This window comes from Tupaia chinensis, unplaced genomic scaffold, assembly GCF_000334495.1.
Source record: "Tupaia chinensis unplaced genomic scaffold, TupChi_1.0 Scaffold000057_1, whole genome shotgun sequence".
Classification (NCBI taxonomy): Eukaryota; Metazoa; Chordata; class Mammalia; order Scandentia; family Tupaiidae; genus Tupaia; species Tupaia belangeri.
Window position 1 is genome coordinate 1,252,045 of NW_006159515.1, and position 22,682 is coordinate 1,274,726.

Consider the following 22,682-nt stretch of genomic DNA (forward strand, 5'->3'; position numbering starts at 1 on the left):
TTTGTTTTTTTTTTTTTTTTGAGAGGTTTTCGCTAGAGGGCGTGTGCTCTCGCCAGACAGACAGAGGGAGACAGCGAGATAGAAAGCAAGAAATCACCCCCCAGGAATCCCTTCTCCTCCATTCTCCTCTTGGGATCTTGGGCACGCAGGCACACGCGCCCGGTGTGAGTTTAAGCCGCCAGGTCCAGGACTTGAACCGCGGTCGAATACGTGGGAGTCCAGCGACATAGCCATTACACTAACTGTTGGTCCCAATGGCTTACTTTTTTAAATTTTTTCTTTTATTATTTTTTTCATTTCATTTTCTTCCATACATTCAATCACACACTATTATTTGTCTGACAAATGGATATTTAAATAGGTGAACATTTCTCCCTAGTACTGTTGATAAAACTACGAAATATCTTCAACAGATAATACCACAATACCAAAAAGATACATTAAATAAACAATTACTTTAACGAAAAAAATATCTTCAATAACTAAACACCTGCAATGCATACTAGTTCTTATGCTAATCACTTCAAGAGACATTTGACCACTGGAAATAAGTTGAAAACAACCCATGCTCACAATATGATGGAGAGAAAAATTGCACAGTACAATCTTCAGTGACAAGAAAGTGTGACATTCTTGAAAATTAGAGTTCTTCTCCAAGAATAATTTTATTATATAAAGTAAAAAGATAACAAATCTTTCATAATAAGTTCAAAAAATTATACATTATATAATACAAAGAGATGACAACACAATCAAATTCATATCAAATGTGCTTGTAGGTATAAGAGAGTAAAAGTGGAAAAAAAAGACCCTTTGTTAAACACTATAATAATGCATCTTCTCATTAATTTTAATCATAGAGGAGTGAGCAGACTCTCTGTAAAAGACTAGGTTGTAAATATATGATTAGGCCTGGTTAATCATATGGTCTCTCTTGCAGCTATTCAACTCAGCTGTTCTAGTGCAAAAGCAGTCATAGACGATGCATAAACACAGAGCTATGGCTAAAGTTTCAATATAACTTTATTTATAAAAATAGGCAGATAGGGACCAGCAGTTAGCGTAATGGCTATGTTGCTGGACTCCCATGTAGTCCACCGCAGTTCACGTCCCCGACCCGGTGGCTTAAAACTCACACCGGGCGCATATGCGTGCATGCCCAAGACCCCGAGAGGAGAACGGAGGAGAAGGGATTGCAGCGTGACCACCATCCCCCTGGGGGGTGATTTCTCACCTTCTGTCTCTCTGTCTCTCTCTGTCTGTCTGGTAAGCGCATGCGCCCTATAGCCTGATTTTGTCCAAGAAAAAATAGGCAGATAGAAAGAGTTGGCCCAAGGCCATAATTTGAACAATTCTCTTCGAGTAACTCATAGAGATTATAATTTTAAAAACAGACTTCGCCACCCCAGCAAAACTAACAATACCATTTAGGATTGACCACAAAGATAATCTGGGATATTCTAGCATGTTCTCTTAGATCTCTAAGCCCTGTATTATTTGGAGGTCGTTTAGAATTGCTATCCTTTGTTCAAAGCAGTTGATTTAGGCAGTTTAAAACCACTGACATTGATAAGTTAAAAACGAATCCTGCTGCTGTAATATCTCATGTTTGCTAATTACTGATTCATACTTAATGAAGGTACAGAGAAGGGAGCAACAAGCACACTGGGATTTACTCAAGTTCAAGTTCATTAAAAAGGATAGATTTTTCTCCTATTAGTTTATTCCAGCAGATACATGTAAAATGAGCTGATTTTAGAAGTCTCTGTTTTCCTAATCAAAAATAGACATAATCCCTTTATAAATGAATACAGATAATGAAATCCTATCATTACAAGTTTTTCATCAGTTTGGCTGTCAAAACCTTTTCTTGTTAGTTTATTTATTTCTTCGATACAAGAGAGAGACACAGAGAGAGAGACAGACAGAGAAACAGTCATCCCCAACACGGTCTTCATGACATGATCCACCCCTAGACTCAGCAGAACTGGACCATGAGCACACACACATGTGCACATGCATGCTGCATGTTCAAGGAAATCGTGGAATGTGAACCATGTAAGTGTAACTGTATTACCACTATGCAGCTTCCTGGACCACAAGTCCTTTTCTAGCTAAAACCAAAGGTAAATCAAAAAAACAGCACAACACTAACTTCAATTTCTTGTACATGGGATCTCATTTATCATTATCGCAACAATTAGGATAATATATATATATTTAGAAATAATATTTGGGTGTAGGAATTTAGTCAATGGCAAATGAAATATCTCTAACCACAAATGGTATCAGGATTAAAATGAGGTCCTCTTTAGGATATTTTAATTCTTCTCTCTACAAAATAGTTAATGCTATCCCATTGTGAATCAAGTGTTCTCCACACAGAATGCTAACCTGCAAGAGCTCCAAGTGAGAACTTGTTCTATCTGTGTGGGGCTCATATTCTCCTTACTAGACCCAACTGCTAATATGTGAAGGCAAAGACAAGTGCGTGTTTAACCAGGTTTTAGTTAATGGTTAGATTTACAAAAGCAATGGCCAATTAGGATCAATAGAAAAGAATACAGACTGGGATTCTGAGTATGTGAGAAAGAGCGAAAGAGATGTTTAAAATGGAGAAAACAATATGGACTTCTCTTTATTCATCTTTAAAAGGGAACTAATTAGATTCCAAAAGGGTTGGTTTTGACATTAGAAAATAATCCAAATACATAAATTGACTTAATTGCATGTAACTGATAACAAATATGTATACATCTAAGCATGAATATTTTTACAAAGATGACTAAAGAATTGCAGGGCTGTGTTCAAAGCAGATAATTAGGCAGTTTAATAGCACTGACACTGATCTTGTAGTGTTATTTTATTCTCTGTACATGCTTTTTTTTTTTTTTCTGATTTTGCCAGAGGATGCATGCACTCACCAGAGACAGAAACAAATAGAAAGAATGTAAGAAAGCACCCCACAGGGGACATGGTTATGCTGCAATCCCTTCTCCATTTCTTCCTTCTTTTGGGGCTTTGGGCACACATGCATCCCGTGTTTTTCAAGCCTCCAAGTCTAGGATTCAAATCTAGAATTAAATCATACAGTCAACCATGTGGAATCCAGTCACCCCAATCCCAGGCCACAAGTTGACCCTATGTGCTTATTTTAACAGTTTAAATCTTCTCTTATTTATGATATCCAAATATACAGGATTTTAAACTTAATCTTTTGAAACTTATTTCTACTAAACTAAACAAATTATATACATAAAAGTAATTATTTTATATTTACTAAAATTTTATGAATTTTCATAAGGTTCAATTTATGCTTAGGAAAAAAGCATTTAGTGAAATAATGCAACTATTAATAATTGCATTGTTCAAATCTGTTATATCCTAACTGTTTATTCATTTATATGAAAATTAATAAGGGGAGGATATTAAAAATCTATAATGCTACTGGATTTACTAATTTTCCTTTTAGTTAATTTCTATGTAACTATTTTTTATTATATATTTTGAAGCTTTATTAGTAGTATGAATCAAATTTAGAGTGATTTTTTACTTCTGGTAAATTGAGACTATAATCATTGAGCATTTGGCTTCTTTTTGTCTTAGAATACTCTTTTTTTTGAGAGAGAGACATTTTTTACTTTGGGATGCATGTGCTCACAGGAGAGACAGGAAGAGACAAAGCAACAGAAAGAGAGAAATCATCCCCTTCCTGGGGAGATGGCCAGGCAGTAATCCCTTCTCCTCCATTCTCCTCTCGGAATCTTAGGTAGATGCACACAGTTGCCTGGCATGAGTTTTAAGTCACTGGGTCCAGGACTCGAAAAACAGTAAACTATGTGGGAGTCCAGCAGTGTAACCATTGCATCAACTGCTTGTCCCAATGTCTTATAATACTTTTTGCTTTAAATTTCATTTTCTATGATAATAATACAACTGGAAAAGTTTCACAAGATTAAGTAGGAATTCTTTTTTATTTCTATTGTAAAATTTCTATCTTTTAATTGCATTATAAGCATACTTATATTCATTTTAATCAAGTCTGACAAATGTTGCTTTTAACTTGAGAATTTTGCCCATTTACATGTATTGTGATTATAATATTTACCATCTAATTTCATGAGAAACCTACCACATTAATGTTTATAATTTTCCCATTTCTAATTTTTTTGTAGTGATTAGATGTTCCCCTCAAAAAATCTCAACTTCACTTTTATTTTAAAGACATTTCTTTCAAATATTTTATCCCAGATATTTAACTTCACAAAGTAAAAAACTAACTCATATCTCCAGCTTTTCCTAGATACACAAAGGCATTAAAATAATTTATCCTTGATTCTTAATCTGTTTTGATTTTACGACATAAATAAGACTTTCATTATTGTATAGTCAATATTTTTTGTCATATTTTTCAATTTGCTTGCAGATTATTTTATTCACCATTTCTTTTTGCATCTCATATTTTGCATACAGGTTTTTTTTTAACCACTGAAAGTACAATATTATAGTGCAGATGGCATAACGATTATGTCAATGAACTCCCACATGGTCCACTGTAGTTTGAGTCCTGGACCTGGGGGCTTAAAAATTATACCAGGTACATGTGCTTGCATGCTCACAATCCTGGAGGAGCAGGGACATGGATTGCAACATGGTCACCCCTTGTAGGGGGGCAATTCTGACTTTCTGTCTCTCTGTCTCTTTCTCTGTCTCTCTGGTGAGCACACATGTCCTACAGCAAAAATCTCTCTATAACAAAAAGAAAAGGAAAGAAATGTCTTTAGTAAAATCTGCTCATAAGAAACAATATCTTTTTACTGTAAATTTCAATTACATATAATCATTTTACATCTTTGCAGGGCACATTAGTTTTTTTTAAAAGCAAATGTACAGTGTGCAATAATCAAATCATGGCTATAAGCACTTTCAGTGCTTATTCACCAACATCCAATACCATACTCTTTTATGTGCTGTGAAATGCTCTCGGTTTTTGTTTTCCTTCTTTTTCCTTTCAAAGACAGAGAGTTTGATGAGTATATAATTCCAGGTTGACGATTATTTTTTTGTGGTCACTATGAAGATGTGCTTCTGTTTTTATTTTATTTTATTTTATTTTATTTTATTTTATTTTAGCTTTAGCTTCCATGGTTATTTTAAGAAATCAGTTATTTGCCTGATTGCCATTCCTAATCTGTCCTTTTTCTCATGAAATGCTAGTAAGATACTTGTCCTTTTCCCTCTGTGTCCATCTCTTTCTCCTCTCTCTTGTGTTTTCATATTCTTTCAGGTGTCTAGATTCTGCCATGGTCTCACTACAGTGTGTTTTGTATGATTGCTTTTCATTGATCTTGCTTAAGATTTGTCCAGATGTGTGTTTTTGAAGATCGGTTTCTTTTATCCATTTTGAAAAATGCCAAACGATATTTTCTTTAAAAGTTGCTTTTCTGCTTCAATTAAATGTATGTTAATTTTACTTCTTGCATAATTTCTCCTTCATGCTTTCTCCCTAGGTTTCTGTGCTATGTACTAAAACACTTACTAGTCACTTCCTCTCAATTTACTGATTCTGTCTTCAATTGTGCAGTGACTTCATTTTGATCAATCATTGGCTCTTCAAGTTTAATGACATGTTTCCTTATTAGAATTTTCATGTGGTCCTTAGTGTAAAATATAACTGGTTGTGATTCCATTTTTTAAATTTTTATTTTGTTAGCATTTTTAATATATGCGATCACTATGTATCATTACAACATGCAAAATGAATTTTCCTAGCATGAACACACTTTATTTGCTTATTCATATTATGGAACAGTTTTATTTTACTTAAGTAATATTACATCATTCATTTTATAATTTGTAGCCAATAAAGCTGAGGTCCATTCTTTGAATGTCTGATTCTGCTGATATCTAATTTATAATAGTTTTTGTTCTTCTGAGTGTCTACTGGTGCTTTTTTTTTTTTCCTCATGTGGTTTATGATTTCTGAGTAGTGATGATTTTTTTTTAAAGCCTGAATTGAAGGTGCATGACTAGCAAGGGTGTGTGTGTTTCCTTTCCCAAACAGCCAAGTGTACTGCCCAATTAAACCTCTGTGAGACAATCACCTGACACTTTTTTTATCTCAAAGATACATAAGAACTTCCCTCTGATCCATAGCCAGGAATACAGAAGAAATACTATTTCTGTACTCTGACCCAAAACCAAAGCCAGCAAGTATTGTTATCATTTAGAATTGTAGAGAGGGTTACCTAATGTAAACTTTCAATAAATGTATAATCATTTAGCCATGTCAAATTTAAGTTTTACTCAGGGTTTTCAATTGGACTTGTCAATGGTTCTATGAGTCCTGAATGAGGCTCTGGAAGGCTCAGTAATTGGGAAACTATGGTCACCAGGTGATAGTGTTTGTCCATGTCATCCACCAGCCTAAGTTCTAGCTTACTTCTGTGCAAGAGGGATGAGTGCATTCTCATCTGTAGGGACGTTTGAAGATTTCCTGTGCTTTTTGCATTTTTACATTTTGCTTGGTGATATTTTGGTGTTTTTTGTACTAATGGACTCTCTGGGTATTTAACGTATCATAATATTAGGTGTTCTGGATTTATTTTAGTATCTGGTAATTCATAACATTTCAAAAAAAGAAGAAAGTAAAAAGAAGAAAGAGAAAGAAAAAAGGGAGAGAATGAAAGGAGAAAAAAAAGTTCTTCTGAGTGTCTACTGGTGCTTTTTTTTTTTTCCTCATGTGGTTTATGATTTCTGAGTAGTGATGATTTTTTTTTAAAGCCTGAATTGAAGGTGCATGACTAGCAAGGGTGTGTGTGTTTCCTTTCCCAAACAGCCAAGTGTACTGCCCAATTAAACCTCTGTGAGACAATCACCTGACACTTTTTTTATCTCAAAAGATACATAAGAACTTCCCTCTGATCCATAGCCAGGAATACAGAAGAAATACTATTTCTGTACTCTGACCCAAAACCAAAGCCAGCAAGTATTGTTATCATTTAGAATTGTAGAGAGGGTTACCTAATGTAAACTTTCAATAAATGTATAATCATTTAGCCATGTCAAATTTAAGTTTTACTCAGGGTTTTCAATTGGACTTGTCAATGGTTCTATGAGTCCTGAATGAGGCTCTGGAAGGCTCAGTAATTGGGAAACTATGGTCACCAGGTGATAGTGTTTGTCCATGTCATCCACCAGCCTAAGTTCTAGCTTACTTCTGTGCAAGAGGGATGAGTGCATTCTCATCTGTAGGGACGTTTGAAGATTTCCTGTGCTTTTTGCATTTTTACATTTTGCTTGGTGATATTTTGGTGTTTTTTGTACTAATGGACTCTCTGGGTATTTAACGTATCATAATATTAGGTGTTCTGGATTTATTTTAGTATCTGGTAATTCATAACATTTCAAAAAAAGAAGAAAGTAAAAAGAAGAAAGAGAAAGAAAAAAGGGAGAGAATGAAAGGAGAAAAAAAAAGAAAGGAAGGAAAAATAAGAAAAGCGGAAGAGAAAGTATAGAAGAACAGCAGGCTGGATGAATGTATGAATTTGGCGAGCAGTGTAAACCTGGTCCCCAGTCCACCCTGGGTTTGTTTCTCAGTACTAAAGTGCCTCTTACCTAATCTCTGTCTTCAAGCTGGAACTATGGTAGTGTCTACCTACTAATACCAGGGAAGTTTGAAAGTGCCAATTCTATTTAGTTAACTTGTCCTTTCAGAAACGGCTGGTTAACCACACATAGAAGTAAGTCCCCATGGCCTCCAGATATCCTGAACTGCTACTTTCCATTCTGACAAGAAGCATTACCATTAAGGTCCAATTTGGTCTAATCATTACCTTGTTTGGTAATGATTTCCCTCGGGAAGGCAAATGTAAACAGTGCTTTATATAAATGACCTTGTTCCTCACCACTGAGCCTCAGAGTGATGCTGGATTCCAAGTTTCCTTTTTTTGTTGTTTATTTATTTTTAATCTCCAGTGAGCTTTAACAACAAAAAATAATGATGATGTCTACACACAAAGTGAAAGCGAATTACTACTCTGTTTTCTTTTTTAAAATATCATTAACTTTAGAACAAAATATAAAACAAACTATCTAGAGTTGAATGTAAATTCTGAATCCAACTTGTACTGTTGTCATTTTCAGATGTGTTGGTGAAATGGGCAAGCTCTGCACAAATTCCTACTGAATGTACAGCATAGTAACAGTTCTGCAGCTGTAAGAGCTCCTTGGGGAATCTATAGATTGTTTATTTTGGTCTTCCCCAGCTTGTCACGTCAATGCCACATAGCACTTCAGGGACAGTAAGAATTAAAGCTCCCCCAATGTGTAACAGGAAGTAATTAGGTTACTTCTGGTAAGTGTCTTTAAGGAAAGATCTGTTCCTTTCCTTTGGCCTCTTTACTTCTACTGGCAGGAATGTGATTCAATGGCTGGAGCTAGCAGCCCTATTAGATCATGAGATGACTTTGGGAGTGAGAATCACAGAAAAACATAGTAGATGAAAACTGTATTTCTGCCTCTGTATGAAACATATTATTCTGACTCAGTTTACCAGTGAACATCTTGAATGTAGACGTAAACTTGTTTAAGCCATTCTTAATTTATTGTGTGTTTTTAATTCATTGGGTGTTGTTACTATTATTCACAGACAAACCAACTAATATATATTTTGGTATTTGGAAATACGGAACTCCAAGTAACAGGACCTGAGCTCATACCATGTGTTTAGTGGACTTGGTCAGGTGGGATATTTTATAATCTGAGCTAGTGTATCCTGAAAGTATATTATAACTGGAAAAAAACATTGGCAAAAATCTATCTGCTGTTTCTTACAAAGAGGATCACATGTGAACTGGTGCAATAACGTTATACAAAAGACTATGAAAACTCAAAATAGTGATTGTTGTTGGCTGCTTCTTACCACCTATAGCAAAACCCTAAGGAGAGATGAGCATCTTCTGCATGGCCAGTCTACACTCAGCGGAGGAGAGCGCAGTGAGGTGCCTTCAGTGTCAGTAGATGGAGAGCCTAGTAAACTGGGGATCTGAAAATAAAATATTTTTTCTTCCTGAAGCTAGACCAGTTATCTTCCAGAGTTTTTAAATAGTACCCTCAATAGAAGACTAAGCCCCAGAACTTTTTCGAGTATCTCCCATTAAGAATTCTATGCCACTGGGGGCTGGATGGTGGCACAGAGGTAAAATGTCACACTCTGAAAGGCTGACCCATGTGGAGATGTTCTTATTTTGCACCAGTAGACCTTCCAGAGTACCCCAGACATGTTTGTGCCCATGATCCAGGGCTGCCTGAGGCTGAGTGTCATTGCAGCATCGAGACCCTGATGAGGTCTGTCTCTGTGTCTTTCTCTGCTTGTCTCTTGCTCATGGAAAAAAATAAGTAAATAAACTTTAAAAAATATTTCTATGTTAGACAAGTGTGTGTGTGGGTGGGGGGAGGGGTTCAGTCCAATAGTAAACCCAGATTAATGGTGTTCACTTCTGGTTCAGTCTTTATTTTGAGAAATCCTTAAAACACTTCAACTAGAGAAACCAAAGTAGAGAAGATACAATAGATATAAACATAAAAGTTATACAGATTTAGAGCTGGAAATATATAGATATGCAGATAGAAATATATACAGTATACCATTTGTTTATTTACTTATTACAAGTAATTATGCAATTGGGAAGGCTGATGAAAAAGGTCAATGTTCACAAGGCATGCCCTCAGGAAGGACAGATCATAATCAGGTGGAAACATGAGGAGTTTGAGTTCAAATTGGAAGTCCTTAGGACAAGTGGGAGAGCTGGATCAACTGATCAGCAACTCTGAGTGTGCAGATCATAAAATCATTGAGTGTGGAGGTCCCAGAATATAGAAACTCTACAGTTTTTCTTCTGGTACATGGAGAGTAAGAGGGTGGGAGGAGGATATGAAATGGACAAACCACAGAAATATGTAGTAGCTTTAAATGCTAAAAACTCTGCTCTGAATTCATTACCTGTTCAGATTGACCAGGAGCAAATAGCTAACAAGTTCACTAAATTTGTAAGGGAATTATATTTTCAAAGAACTTGCAAGTCTGACATACAAATACCTGTTTGTTCAAATCTAAAACAACCCCTGGATTTTTAAATCCACACCTTCAGATAATTGCTCTGCTCTAAAAAGTTAAGGTCACATGTTCATCTTAGGTGTGTCTGTGGAGTACTGGAGATTACCACAGAGGACAAATATGGAGAAGGCCCTTTCCAAATCCCAGAAATATAAGAAGACAGAAGTTTTCCAAGAATGTATCCCATTGCCATATATATAATGTTCCCTAAACAACCCCTGAATGATCTATGTGATCATTGCTACAGAGCAGTGACTCTATTTCCAAGTAAGAGCTTTTAATTGTCATTATTCTCTCTCTACTTCATAAATGTACACTGACAGTGGTGACGGCAAATGACTTCTCTTTGCATTTGTAGGTAGTTGCACAATGATGAGATCCCATACACTGTGCTATCCAAGAAGTGCCCACCACCTAGACATTCTGGAGTTTGAGCTGGATGCAATAAATGGATAGAGAGGGCGAATGGATCTATGGATTATCCTCTGTTAAGAATTTTAGCTGGATACATGACCTCTCAATATAAAGATGACTATCTCCATTTATCTTGCAACTCATTGCAGCTATACGACTAAGTCCTGTCTAAAAGAATGGAAATAAAAACATGTATGTCTTCTCCTAGAAAATTTCCTGAAAAGACAGCAGGACTGTACTGTTTGTGTCTTCATTATCTATTTTTCCATTTCACTGCTAAAAGCACAATCTGACAGTAACTGCTTTCAACCATGTGTAGGAGGGATACACCCAGTGAATGGGAGCAGCCTGGATCCCTAAATTGTTCTTTTTTCTAATTTATTTTATATATTCAATCATCGTACTTCACTAAATCTTATAAAATGAATTACCCAACATGAGTACACTATACACCAGTCCAGTTGACGATACCATAGACGTTATCATCAACAGATAATCGATTATCTCCATTTGTGTGCCCTAAATGTCTTACCTCTCTATTTTTCTCCTTCATCCCTTTCTTCTCACTCTCCCCCATCTCTCATCCTCTTCCCACACTGTCTCCAGTATCCATAACCTTTCTCCAAATTTCTACATTCTCCAACCTTTCAGTTTCCTTTGTAGAATGAGGACAATCTCTCTCCTTCACAGCCTGGCTTGCTTCACTCTAAGAGTTTTTTGAGCAATGTTTTTTTAATAGTACCATCCCACAGACAGACATGTTAACAGACTGATGCAGAGCGTTATTTTTGCCAGAAATAACAGAATCCTTGTCCTTACTAACAAACTTTTTTCACAATGTATATAGAGATAACAGCAGTTGTATTTTCCCTGTATGTAGTTTCTCATCACACCCAACCTGCTTTATTCCTAGAAGTTTTATCTTCAATTGTGCTGACTTGTGCCATTATTCACCTTTATTTTTCCTATCATGTGGCAAGCCATTTCACTGGGATTTCTACAAAGAGCCCAATCTACTATAAACAGAGTGGTATTGAGGCAAACTCTCACTTAGTTCTCTTGTTTGGCTACAATCTCACACTAATTTCTGTAGAATCTCTCTTGCCATATCAGTGTAAGTATGGTCCATGCATTTATACTAATTAAACAGTTTGTGAACCAAAATGTGACTCAGGTTGTATGAGGCTCAGGGTTGTAGGAATGTTAAAACCAAGCACAGTTCTTTGGCCTTTGCTATATCTGTAGCTGGTTGGCCCATTCACATTCTATTCTATCTGTCAAGCTTCCAAAACATAGTCTAGCTGTCTTAATTCAATTTTCTATTTTATTACTGAATTTAAGGATCACAGACTACTATACACCGACTTCATCAGTAAATATGATCTTAAGATAACAGACCAATTGTAGAAAACAATGTTGGGAATTGTACATCAAATATTTCACACTTTAAAATGGTTTTATGCCAGCATTTCCCAATTTCTGACCTAGTGATATGAGCTCAGTTAGACACAAAAAGATTGTATATGAATAAAACAACTATGCAACTTAATCTGTTTAAACAAACAAGAGTTAAATACAAATATAATGTCTTTTAAATTTATGAGAACACTTGTTACAGACTTCAATATACGAAAATGCAAGCACATCTCAGAGTCACACTACATATGCCTGTAAGTTGCACTTTTCCAAGAAATCCTTCTCTCCTCCATAGCCATCTTTTCTGGTACACTATTTTAAATGGGTTGTGCTGCAATATCAGAAAAATTGACCTGGGGCAGCTATTAAGCAAGTTTGGGTGCTTGAGGCCTTATAACCATAGGGGGATTTTGGTCCTGACATGGTTAGTAGCAATTCATGAGTCTTCTCTAGTCACCCAAGTCATGGGGCCAGGTTGAATAAATGGGGCTGACATAGCTAAATTTATTGAGAAATGCTTAAAATCATAAAAAGTCTGGAAGCAAGTATTAAATTCGAAATCTGACCATCCAGAAAATGCTAAGACTTGGAAGAGTTTCCAGAGCCTTCTGGGGGCCGGCTGTGCAGGGCGAGCTCAGCCCTAGGACATATAATAAATCACAGACCATTTTGCAAAGATGCCAAATGAGGCATGCAGTCCAGTGAGCCTAAAGTCTGAATTGAAAAGCCTTGTGCGCCAGGGACAGGTGACAGAAAAAGATAGTCCCTGATAGAACATATCTCATGGATAGTATTTTGTGGAAAAGACTGACAAAAACTTTTTGCAGTAAAAATTGATAAAAACAAATGTTATCTGGAAGGATATTTTTTGTAATTGCTTATTCTCATGGAAGACAATTTTTCCAATGGTATCATTTGACATTTTAATAAAAATCCAATTTATTGTGAAGTGTGGTTAACAGAACAAAATCTCTTTGATGAAAAATGCTTCTAACCTCATGATGAATTGGACAGACCCTGGAACACCTAATCACCTTACCAGCACCAACCAACCATTTCAAACTCAGTACCGGTCTCAGTAGCACTTTCTCACTGCTGGAGAGGGACAGAGATCAAAAGTCACACGTACGTGTGTGTGTGTGTGTGTGTGTGTGTGTTGGGGAGGAGGTTTAATTACTTTGACTCACAGATCAAATTTGAGATATTTCAATATTCATGTGTTCATGGTATATAATCTATATAATTTTGGAGATTTAAAAATCACCACTATTTTTCCAAACTTTAATTCTACACAACGTATAAAAATATAAATAAAAGTCTAATGCTTTTCAGCAATAAGAAATCATGTAGGAAAAAAAAAATGCATCTCTGTAATAAGGATTGTGCCTGGTTGGAATGACAGCAAAAGACAGTGATTCTCATTGGCATGTGCCCTGGCTGAATAGAGCAGAGGGCATGTGAAGCTCCTCAGAGACTGAATGGAGCATACATACCAAAACAGGGGCTTGTCCCCTGGTAATAAAAGCAGGATTAGCACAGTTAATTTTAATGAGAAATGCTTACAAACAGAGAACATCTTTGGACAGGACCTTAAGTGATTCCCTCTCCTGGTAACCAGCTTACATTACAGCTCTGGGTGTCCACTCAGAAAACCCGAGTATGCACTCACCATTATTGCTTTCCTTTACTGAAGTGATGATCAAATTTTCACATGATGTGGGATACCTACAGTCGTCATTCAAACTCCTGAGGCATAGCCCCATCATGGAGACAAGTCACTAGTTCACTGGGCTTTGGACATCAGTATCTTAAACAAGTTTTGGGGATGATTCTACCACTCCCTACACTTTCAGACCATGGCTTAACATCTCTGGCTTATAATCTTGAATACCTTTCATCGTGTAAGAAAATTGTATTGCATTAGGTGAGTCTGCAGTCATTGTTTTTTAGGTGACTATTAATGATTTGACATACAGGTCAGATCAGCCTATTTCAATGAAAAATACACTTTAATAGATGCCATTTGAATGAATATATTCCACAAGATATGTAGCAACAAACATTAGTATAACAAGTTTAAATAGCTCTAGTAATGCTCAGATGTTTTGTTATTGACTAAATTATTTACTTATTTTTCTTTTCCTGAGTTTATAGATCTATCTACGCTAAAGCAAAATTATGATAATGGGGACCTGGTCTGAAGAATTCTGTGAGTAAATAAACCCAAACGCCTTAAAAATATTCCTAATCTTATTTAAGTTGTAAACATAAGAGAAACTTAACTTGGGTCAACTTAACTTGGGTCATTTCTTTTTTTTATAATTTTAATTAATTAGTTAATTAATTATATCCATGAGGGAGTATATACATGCACCAGAGTGAGAGAAAGGGATAGAGAAGGATGGGCCCTCTCCACACCCCATCACTACCCCCTTCCTCCATTCCTCCAGCCCACCTGACCTCGGGCATTCGCCTGAGTACCTGGCATATTTTAGGTTGACCAAGCTGGGGATTTGAACCAGCCATCATGTGGGAGGGATCAGTTTCTCTTGAGCAATTGCACTTCCAAGCCAGCCCTGGATCATTTATGATAAATGTTTACGTTGAACAGCCAACTGACATATGCTTATGTGACAAGGGGTTTATTTGACTAGGGACTAGGTATCTGAAAAAGGGCAATTCATACTTGCAAACCAATTAAATAATTTCCACTTTGCACTCACTTTTGTTTTAATAAATACTTGTCTTTGAGGTTTTGTGATGGGAACAGTAGCTCTCTTTTGGTCTGCTGTTCTCTAATTCAGGAATTGCCTCTTACACAAATAAACTTTAAAATCTTTCTATGCCTCAGATTTTTCTTTTAACACGTAAAATACACAGCATGGTTGTTGTGCCATGTACATCTCCTGGCATTTCTCTACACACAGGCAGCCCGGGCTGATACTATTAAGGGTCTGCTCAGTGCTCTGGCTCTCATGCATTCCCCTCCACCACCAGCCTGCCCTCTCCTCCCTCCCTCTTTCTTATTTTCAGACAAAGTGCCAAGAACTTATAAACTGCCCTTTTTAAGTCTTGCAAGTGCTTAAAGTTTGTTGCTGTCATTTCTGAAGCTCTCCCTTTTCTATTTAGAGTGAAAAAATGGTTTCCCCCTTTGGCTAGGAGCTTCCACATCCCACAGGAGGGCCAAGTGCCAGTGTCCACAGTGGGTTCTCTGGCCCTGTCAGTACACATTGGTGTTTATTTGTATTCTTTCCAACCCAGTATTGAACCACGTGGGACTGTCTTCCTTCAGGGCGTTATCTTCTTAATAAATTCACTTTTCACTCTTGTTTTAATTCCCTTTTCTTTCTCTTTCCTTTTATTTGTTTTGTTTGTTTTTGGAGAGGTTTTTGCCATAGGGCGCATGTACTCACCAGAAACACAGAGAGAGACAGAAAGCGAGAAATCAGCCCCCAGAGGGGTTGGTCACACTGCGATCCCTTCTCCTCCCTTCTTTTCTTGGGATCTTGGGCACACATGCACATGTGCCCAGTTTGAGTATAAGTTCTGGAACTCGAGCCACTGTTGACTACATGGGATTCCAGAGACATAACCATTACATCAACTTCTGGCCCCTTAATTCCCTTTTCTGAAGAATTTCCATTGAACGGAATTCTATTCTTCTTTCTAAAAATTCTCTTATAAAAGGAGTACTATTTCCCTCTGTATTTCAATTCTAGCCAGACAGAACACCAGTTTTTCTTAGGAACTTAAAAAAAAACTTTTCAAAATGATGATAGCTAGTCTGAAATATAATTCAAGGTATTGATGTTCCTTCACACAATTATAAACATGCATCCTTGTATGCTAGGCTCCCAGAGTAGTCTCATATAATCTTTCAAAACTTATTAATTTTGGCCTACTTCTTATAGTATTTATTTATGAGTTCATTCTACTGAATTGCTCTTATATTCAAGAAATAGAAGGTTTTGTGGATGAGAAAACTTTAAAAGTTAGTCACTACCTCAACAAACTGCTGGGCTGACTGGTTAACAATGCACCAGGCCATGGCAGCTTCTAGCTAAATGACCGGGCATAGGAAAGGAGCTTTGAACAACTTACGCCTCTAGCAAATAGACATAGGAGAGAATCACCTTAAATATTTTAATCTGCACGTCACTGGATCTTCTTTTTAAATCCCATGTGAAAACTAATCATCATAAAGAGAAAGAGATTCATCATAAAGAGAAAGAGATTCATGTAACAACAGATAAAGGTTCATTTTTCATAAATATGGCAAATGTCTCTTCTCTTCCCTTGTCTACACCTCCTCAGTCCCTCTTGTCCCACTTTATTTTCTTTTTCAAAAATCTTACAAACTTTTACATGTAGATTTGTGTTTCTTTAACTCCCCAACATTGGCTAGTGACTGATTTTCCACAGAATGAATTCCACTCACATGAAGTAAAAGCACACTTAACAGGTGCTAGCGTGACTCCGACAAGACATCACCACCTCTTCCTATTTACTTTACCCTTAGGGTTGTATGTGTCACTCTGGTTCATTTTAGGATCCTGGCATGAAGAGGGTGGAGCTTGAAACGGTTTATCCAGCTCAACTCTTTGCTGTCATGAGTACACCGAGGTAAAGCACTCGATGGGTATTCAGTGTTCAGCAACAACAACACAGGCAGGAAAAATAAAGCAGTGCATATTTCTGACACAGCAGTAGGCTTTTCTTGTGCCTTGCTTAAGCTCTGTACATGATGCAAGTAGAAATATCAAATCACTGTGCATATTCAATATTGCAGTATTTTGTAAATTTCGTGTTCTCTGCCAAGAGACAAAAACACAGCATTGCCCCACTTCCAGCATTTCCATCAGTGCTTTACCTGACATGTCCTACTTCCTCTCCTTTTCCTTTCTCTTGCCAACACAAATGACGTGGACTAAGGAATTTCTCAGAGCTGGAGGCACTACCTCTGTAAGCCCCAGAGGTAGCTCACATGGAGCAGGGTGCTCTTACTTCGGGGTTAGCTGCGAGTAAGTCTATGCAACACCTACAATTCGATATGCTGATAGAGGCCAACGTAATCGAACAAGGAAAATACCTAAAGAACTTAAGCCTCGGCACAACCGGAACGGATTTCTAATGGCTGAGATCTCATTAAATGATAAAGTTTGCATGTAAAGCCAGACAAAGGAAAGAGCAGCCCCCAGGTTGCATGATTGACATGCACCTGTGCCCCGTGCCCACCTGAGACCTTCGAGAACAGGCTCCACGCAGGCAGAGGGCTTGGGTTGCATTTAGAACAATGAAACACTTTGTGACCTTTTTATTCCCGGGGCTCCTGGCACGATACTTCCATATTTCTTCATACATAGGACATGCATCTCACTGTTTAAAGAACTACAAAAATAAACTAGTTATGTATTTAAAAAGATCAGTACTAGATGACGCAGAGATAGCTTTTCAGTGACTGCTCTTAAAGCAATTAAGACCTTTGTTGATAAAAATCGTTAAACCCAAGATTTGGTAACAAGTTCAGTAAATAAGAATTTCTCTCACGCACGTCTGCACATATGCACACACGCTCGCTCTAACCCAATATGATTGGGCTTTATTTCTATGACTATCATTTCCTTTGGTAAAGAATAAAAGGCCATGTAGATCAGCTGTGTCTGCATGATTTCCCAGACTGTGGTTCCACGTGGCTCTGCTCCCATCACATCCTCAGCCCCGTCTCCTACTTTGGCATCCCATGTCTGCACATACTGAGTTTCAGGATCGGGGTGCTAGACCTGGGTCTTCTGTGACCAACTCTGTGATATTGGAGAAGTCACTTACATTTGCAGGATTTAAAGAAATAAAGGAGTTTTACTAAAGACATTTTTTCTTTAAAAAAAGAATTATTTATTTAATTTTATTTATTCATTCATTTATTTTTCTTTTGACCAGAGAAAGACAGACACACAGAGAGAAGGAAAGTGAGGCAACGAGCCACCAGGTCTGGGAGTTGAACCATGGTTGGCCATCTGGGAGAGTCCAGGACCTTAACCATCATGCCACTTGCTGGTCCCTTAGTAAAGACTTTTTCTACATTATTATTATTATTTTATTATAGGGTATGTGTGCTTCTCAGAGACAGAGAGAAAGAGAAAGGAAAACTGAGAAAGTACCTTCCAATGGGGTTGGCCATGCTACAATTCTTTCTCCTCTATTCTCCTTTTGAGATTTATGGCATCCACACACACACACACACCCCGCCCCCAGTGTGTTTCTAAAGCTGCCAAGTCTGAGACTCAGTCTTGCAGGTGACCACGTGGAATCCAGCCACCCCAAGCACCCCACTTGCTGGAACTGCTATGTGAGTCCTTGAGCACATACCGAGCACATTCAGTGCGAGAACTCCTTTCATATGTGCTCGCAAAGGGTATGTATTTATTTAACTCATGTAAGAACATTTGATTCATAATGAAGAACAGGCACACAGAAGAAAAAAGAGAGAGAAAGGATCTGCAGAGCTTGGTCACTCTACATTCCAGTCGTCCTGCTCTCCAGCTCACCAGGACCCTGAGCCACTGCACACACACCAGGCATGACATTTCTTAAAGTCTATGGGGAGTAAATGACAACTGTAATTCAATCCCTGGCCACAAAATGTTTAATATGAGAGTCAGAGAGTCCTGTGTCCTTCCCAGCATGTTCTCCTAGTCTGCCATTATCCCCACAGAGACCACTACAGAGACATGTCCCCTTCAACCTTAGCATTTCTACAATAAAATTCTGAGCCAATGTCCTTTCAGTGTGATTGCTTAATTCCATCTAATATAATAACGATTGGACTACCCACACCACATTGCTCATTCGTCCTCTTTCAGCTTTCCAAATCTGAATATAGTATTACTAGATGTTCAAAAAGCTAATAAAAGAGCAGAAATCAGTGAAATAAAAATGCAGCTTATAGAAAATATTTAATAAGCCAAGGTATGGTGATTAAATAGTAATAACAAAATTGATAAAACCATAGCAAGATTAATGACAGCAAGTAATGCAGATGAAAAAGAAAAATTAATTACAGGTCCCTAAAATATTAAAAACATAATAAAATAATATAATGAACAACTTTATGGCAATGCATCTGTTAATGTAGACAAAAGAGAAAAACATCTTCACAAAAAATATCTTTTAGAACTAAAACAGTAAGTGTGGCCAGTGGATGGCACGGTGGTTAAGGCACTGGACTTTCACATGGTTAAACACAGATTGAGTTCTGGACCTGGCAGCTGGAAAAAAATCACACTGGGCATGTGTGTCGAGGTGTACAAAATCCCAAGAGGGGAATGAAGGAGAAGGGATTGTGGTGTGGCCATCCATCTTGGTGTGTGTGTGGGGAGGGTGATTTCTTACTTTCTGCCCCTCTGTCCCTTTGTGGTGAACTCACACACACAGTGGCAAAAAAAAAAAAAATCTAAAAAATAAAAAGAAATAGAAACTAAATAGTTTCATACATGTTCAGAATTTGTATCTTTAATTAAAAATACTAGATAAAAATTTGGGGGGCACATACAACTTTCCTGATGAATAGATCTTAGGATTTAAAGAACTCATTCTAAGTTTATATAAATTCTTCCAGAGAATAATACCAAAAAAATGGAAATCTTATCAGCTCATCTCAAGAGAACTACATAAACTTGATAACCAAAATCCATGAGAATATTCCAAGAAAATTATAAGTCAATCTTTCTACTTAGTCAGATACAAAAATCCTAAATATAATATTTTCACCAGAATCTAATGTAGTAAAAGAAAAATCTATGATGGCTGAGTGTGTTTATTTCATGAATAAATTTTAGGTTAACATCCGAAAATATGTCTAGTTAGGTTAACAGATAAAGGAAAAAGTCATTATGACTACAAATATGATACAATATTTGATAAAAAATAAAGGTATATTTTTGATATAAAATCTTGTCAGCAAAGGCAGAACAATAGAAAATTAAATTCTCTACTATAATGCTGTATTTTTTTGTGTGAGCAAATTTTATCTATCCTTCAATGTTCAGTAAAAATATTGCCTTCTATATAAACATTTCTTTGACCTGTCAATCCATGATTATCAATGCTTTCTCAGTTTGCTGGTTTTCTGCAAAATACAGCTTTTTTTACTTGCCACATTTTTGGTTCTTCCTTACTTGATAAATTAATGAAATGTAAGTGACTTGCTATAACTGCATGGTCTTACAACTAAATAATAACCTAGATGAAGATCTAAAAACAATGTACACATTGAGGAGATAAAAAAAATAATGCATTTATTCCTTCAGTAAACAGATTTAAAATTTGGACTATGTGCCAGGCACTAAAGGTTAGGTGCTAGATATATAGAATGATATGAGGCTTGCCCTCAATAACTCAGTCTAGTAGGAGCAAGAGACATGCCACTAAAAATAAAAAATAAGCTCAACAGACAATTTAAGACTACAAAACACAATGAAATAATAGGAGAAAAGATAGGTAGTAATAGTAATATTTTTACTATTGCTCTCTAAGATTTTCTGATGCTATCAATTTTATTGGCAAACCGAATACCTTTAGGTAACATCATTAAGTATTTAATGTCCATGAATAAACAAAGATGAGTGAAGTATGACCACTGTCATTATCAAAATCAAAGTGTGATGGGAAAGTTTGGATAATAATAAAATTGGTAGATGTATTATAGAATAAGAATAAAGTTTAAGAAAAAGATTGAGAGTCAGCTAGTGGTGCAATGTTTAAGGCAGCTGGATCCCATATGTCCAATCGTGCACGCCAAGTCCCAGAGCTGGCGGTTTGAAAAACACAGAGTCCACGTGCATGCCTGAAACTGTGAGTGAAGAATGGAAGAGAAGGGATTGTAACATAGCCACCATTCCTTTACCCACAAGGTGATTTGTCACTTTCTTTCTGTTGTGCGTGCAAGAGTGTGTGCACCCTATAGCAGAAGGAAACAAACAAACAAAATTAAATTAAAAAAAAATAGATTGAGAAGCAATATGAGCTGAGAAGTCAAGCTGTGACAATTAAGTACCCTTTATTAGACACTACTAGTAAAATAAACTTGGGCAGTGTACTTAACCTCTGATGTATTCTTTTCCTTATTGCTACAAGGTGAATGATATTAATAGTACATCTCTTTTACTTTTGTTGTAATTTTTCAATGACTTAATATGTCAAAGTAACTTAGCCCAGCCCTGGGAACCTAATAATTAGTCATTACAAAATCACATAAGGAATTATTTTCTTGGGACCAGCAGTTAGCATAATGACTATGTCGCTGGACTCTCATGTAGTCAACCGTGGTTCGAGTCCCGGACCCGGTGGCTTAAACTCATGTCGAGCGCGTGTGTGTATGTGCCCAAGATCCCGAGAGGAGAATGGAGGAGAAGGGATTGTGGAGTGGCCATTCCCCCTGGGGGGTGATTTCTCGCTTTCTGTCTCTCTGTCTCTGTCTGTCTGGCGAGTGCACGTGCCCTATAGCAAAAGCCTCTCCAAAAAAAAAAAAAAAAGAAAAAAAAAAAAGAAATTATTTTCTTTAAGCAAGATATTTACATAATCTGTTTTTGTGTGTTTGAGAAAGATTGTGATGGCCACAGCAGGGCAGAGGGTGGACTAGAATAATAAGGAGATCTTTAAGAAATTTTACAAAAGCCTAAGTAGCAGAAAACAATGACCTGCAGCAGTAAAGCTGCATAAAGCCTATTTAAGTCATTTCAGAGGTAAAATAAGAAATTAGTCATGGTTTTTATGCGAAAATAAAGAGTGAAGAGTAGGCAATGAAAACAGATTGGTTCATCTATTTATTCCCTAGGACCTCCTTAGCAACTGACCAGAAACAGGGTGGCATAAAGAAGAGAAAGGTAGTATCTCAGTTCCAAAGACCAGAAGTTCAAAATAAAATACAGATATCTGCAGTTGTGTGCTTCAGAGGGCCATGAGGAAGGATCTGCCCCCTCCTAGCTTCAGTTGGTGGTGGGCAGTCTTTGGCAGGCCCTGCCTTATAGATGTCACTCTAATCTCTGCTTCATCCTTTACATGGAGTTCTTCCTGTGTGTATCCCACGTGGGCTGCGTACAGGGACACTATCCCACCCTATTATTTTAGTGTGACTTCGTTTGAGTTAATTTCAATGATAAAGTCCCTGTTCACACTGAGAAGTGGACCAAAAGGGGGGAAATTGTTCAATTATACAATTTTGGCCTAAAACGGCCACTGTACTCTCACGGTTGGATTCTTATGGATACGCTGAAATCACAGTTGTATGCTTAGGCTGTTTTCCTGAGCTGGTTGTTAAGTTATAGCTAGTCACACCAGCCACACTTCAGTCAGTCACAGAAAGCTCACCTTCTGGGCAGTTTGTGCAGCCGACCATCCAGTTGTTTCTGTTCTTCATTCTTTCACTTTCGTTTTTGGTCATCATTTTCCCTTTTCTAGAACTTAAATACTGAGTCTACCAAGGAACTAGCCAGAGTAGTCCAGAAGTCTGGAAACAACTGCCCAATTTAAATCGCATTAAGATTTGCTCAATTAAAACTCTACTAAATTGGCTGGTTTATTTTTGTCTTAGCAGCTCACAAGGTCATGTTCCAAGGTTCTTGGTGGTCATGACTGTTGGGGGGACACTATTCAGCACACCACAGATGAAGATACCTTTAAGGAGCTGCAGGTGGATGAGAAGATTTAAGTTGGACACTTGGAGAATGACTTCCATGTC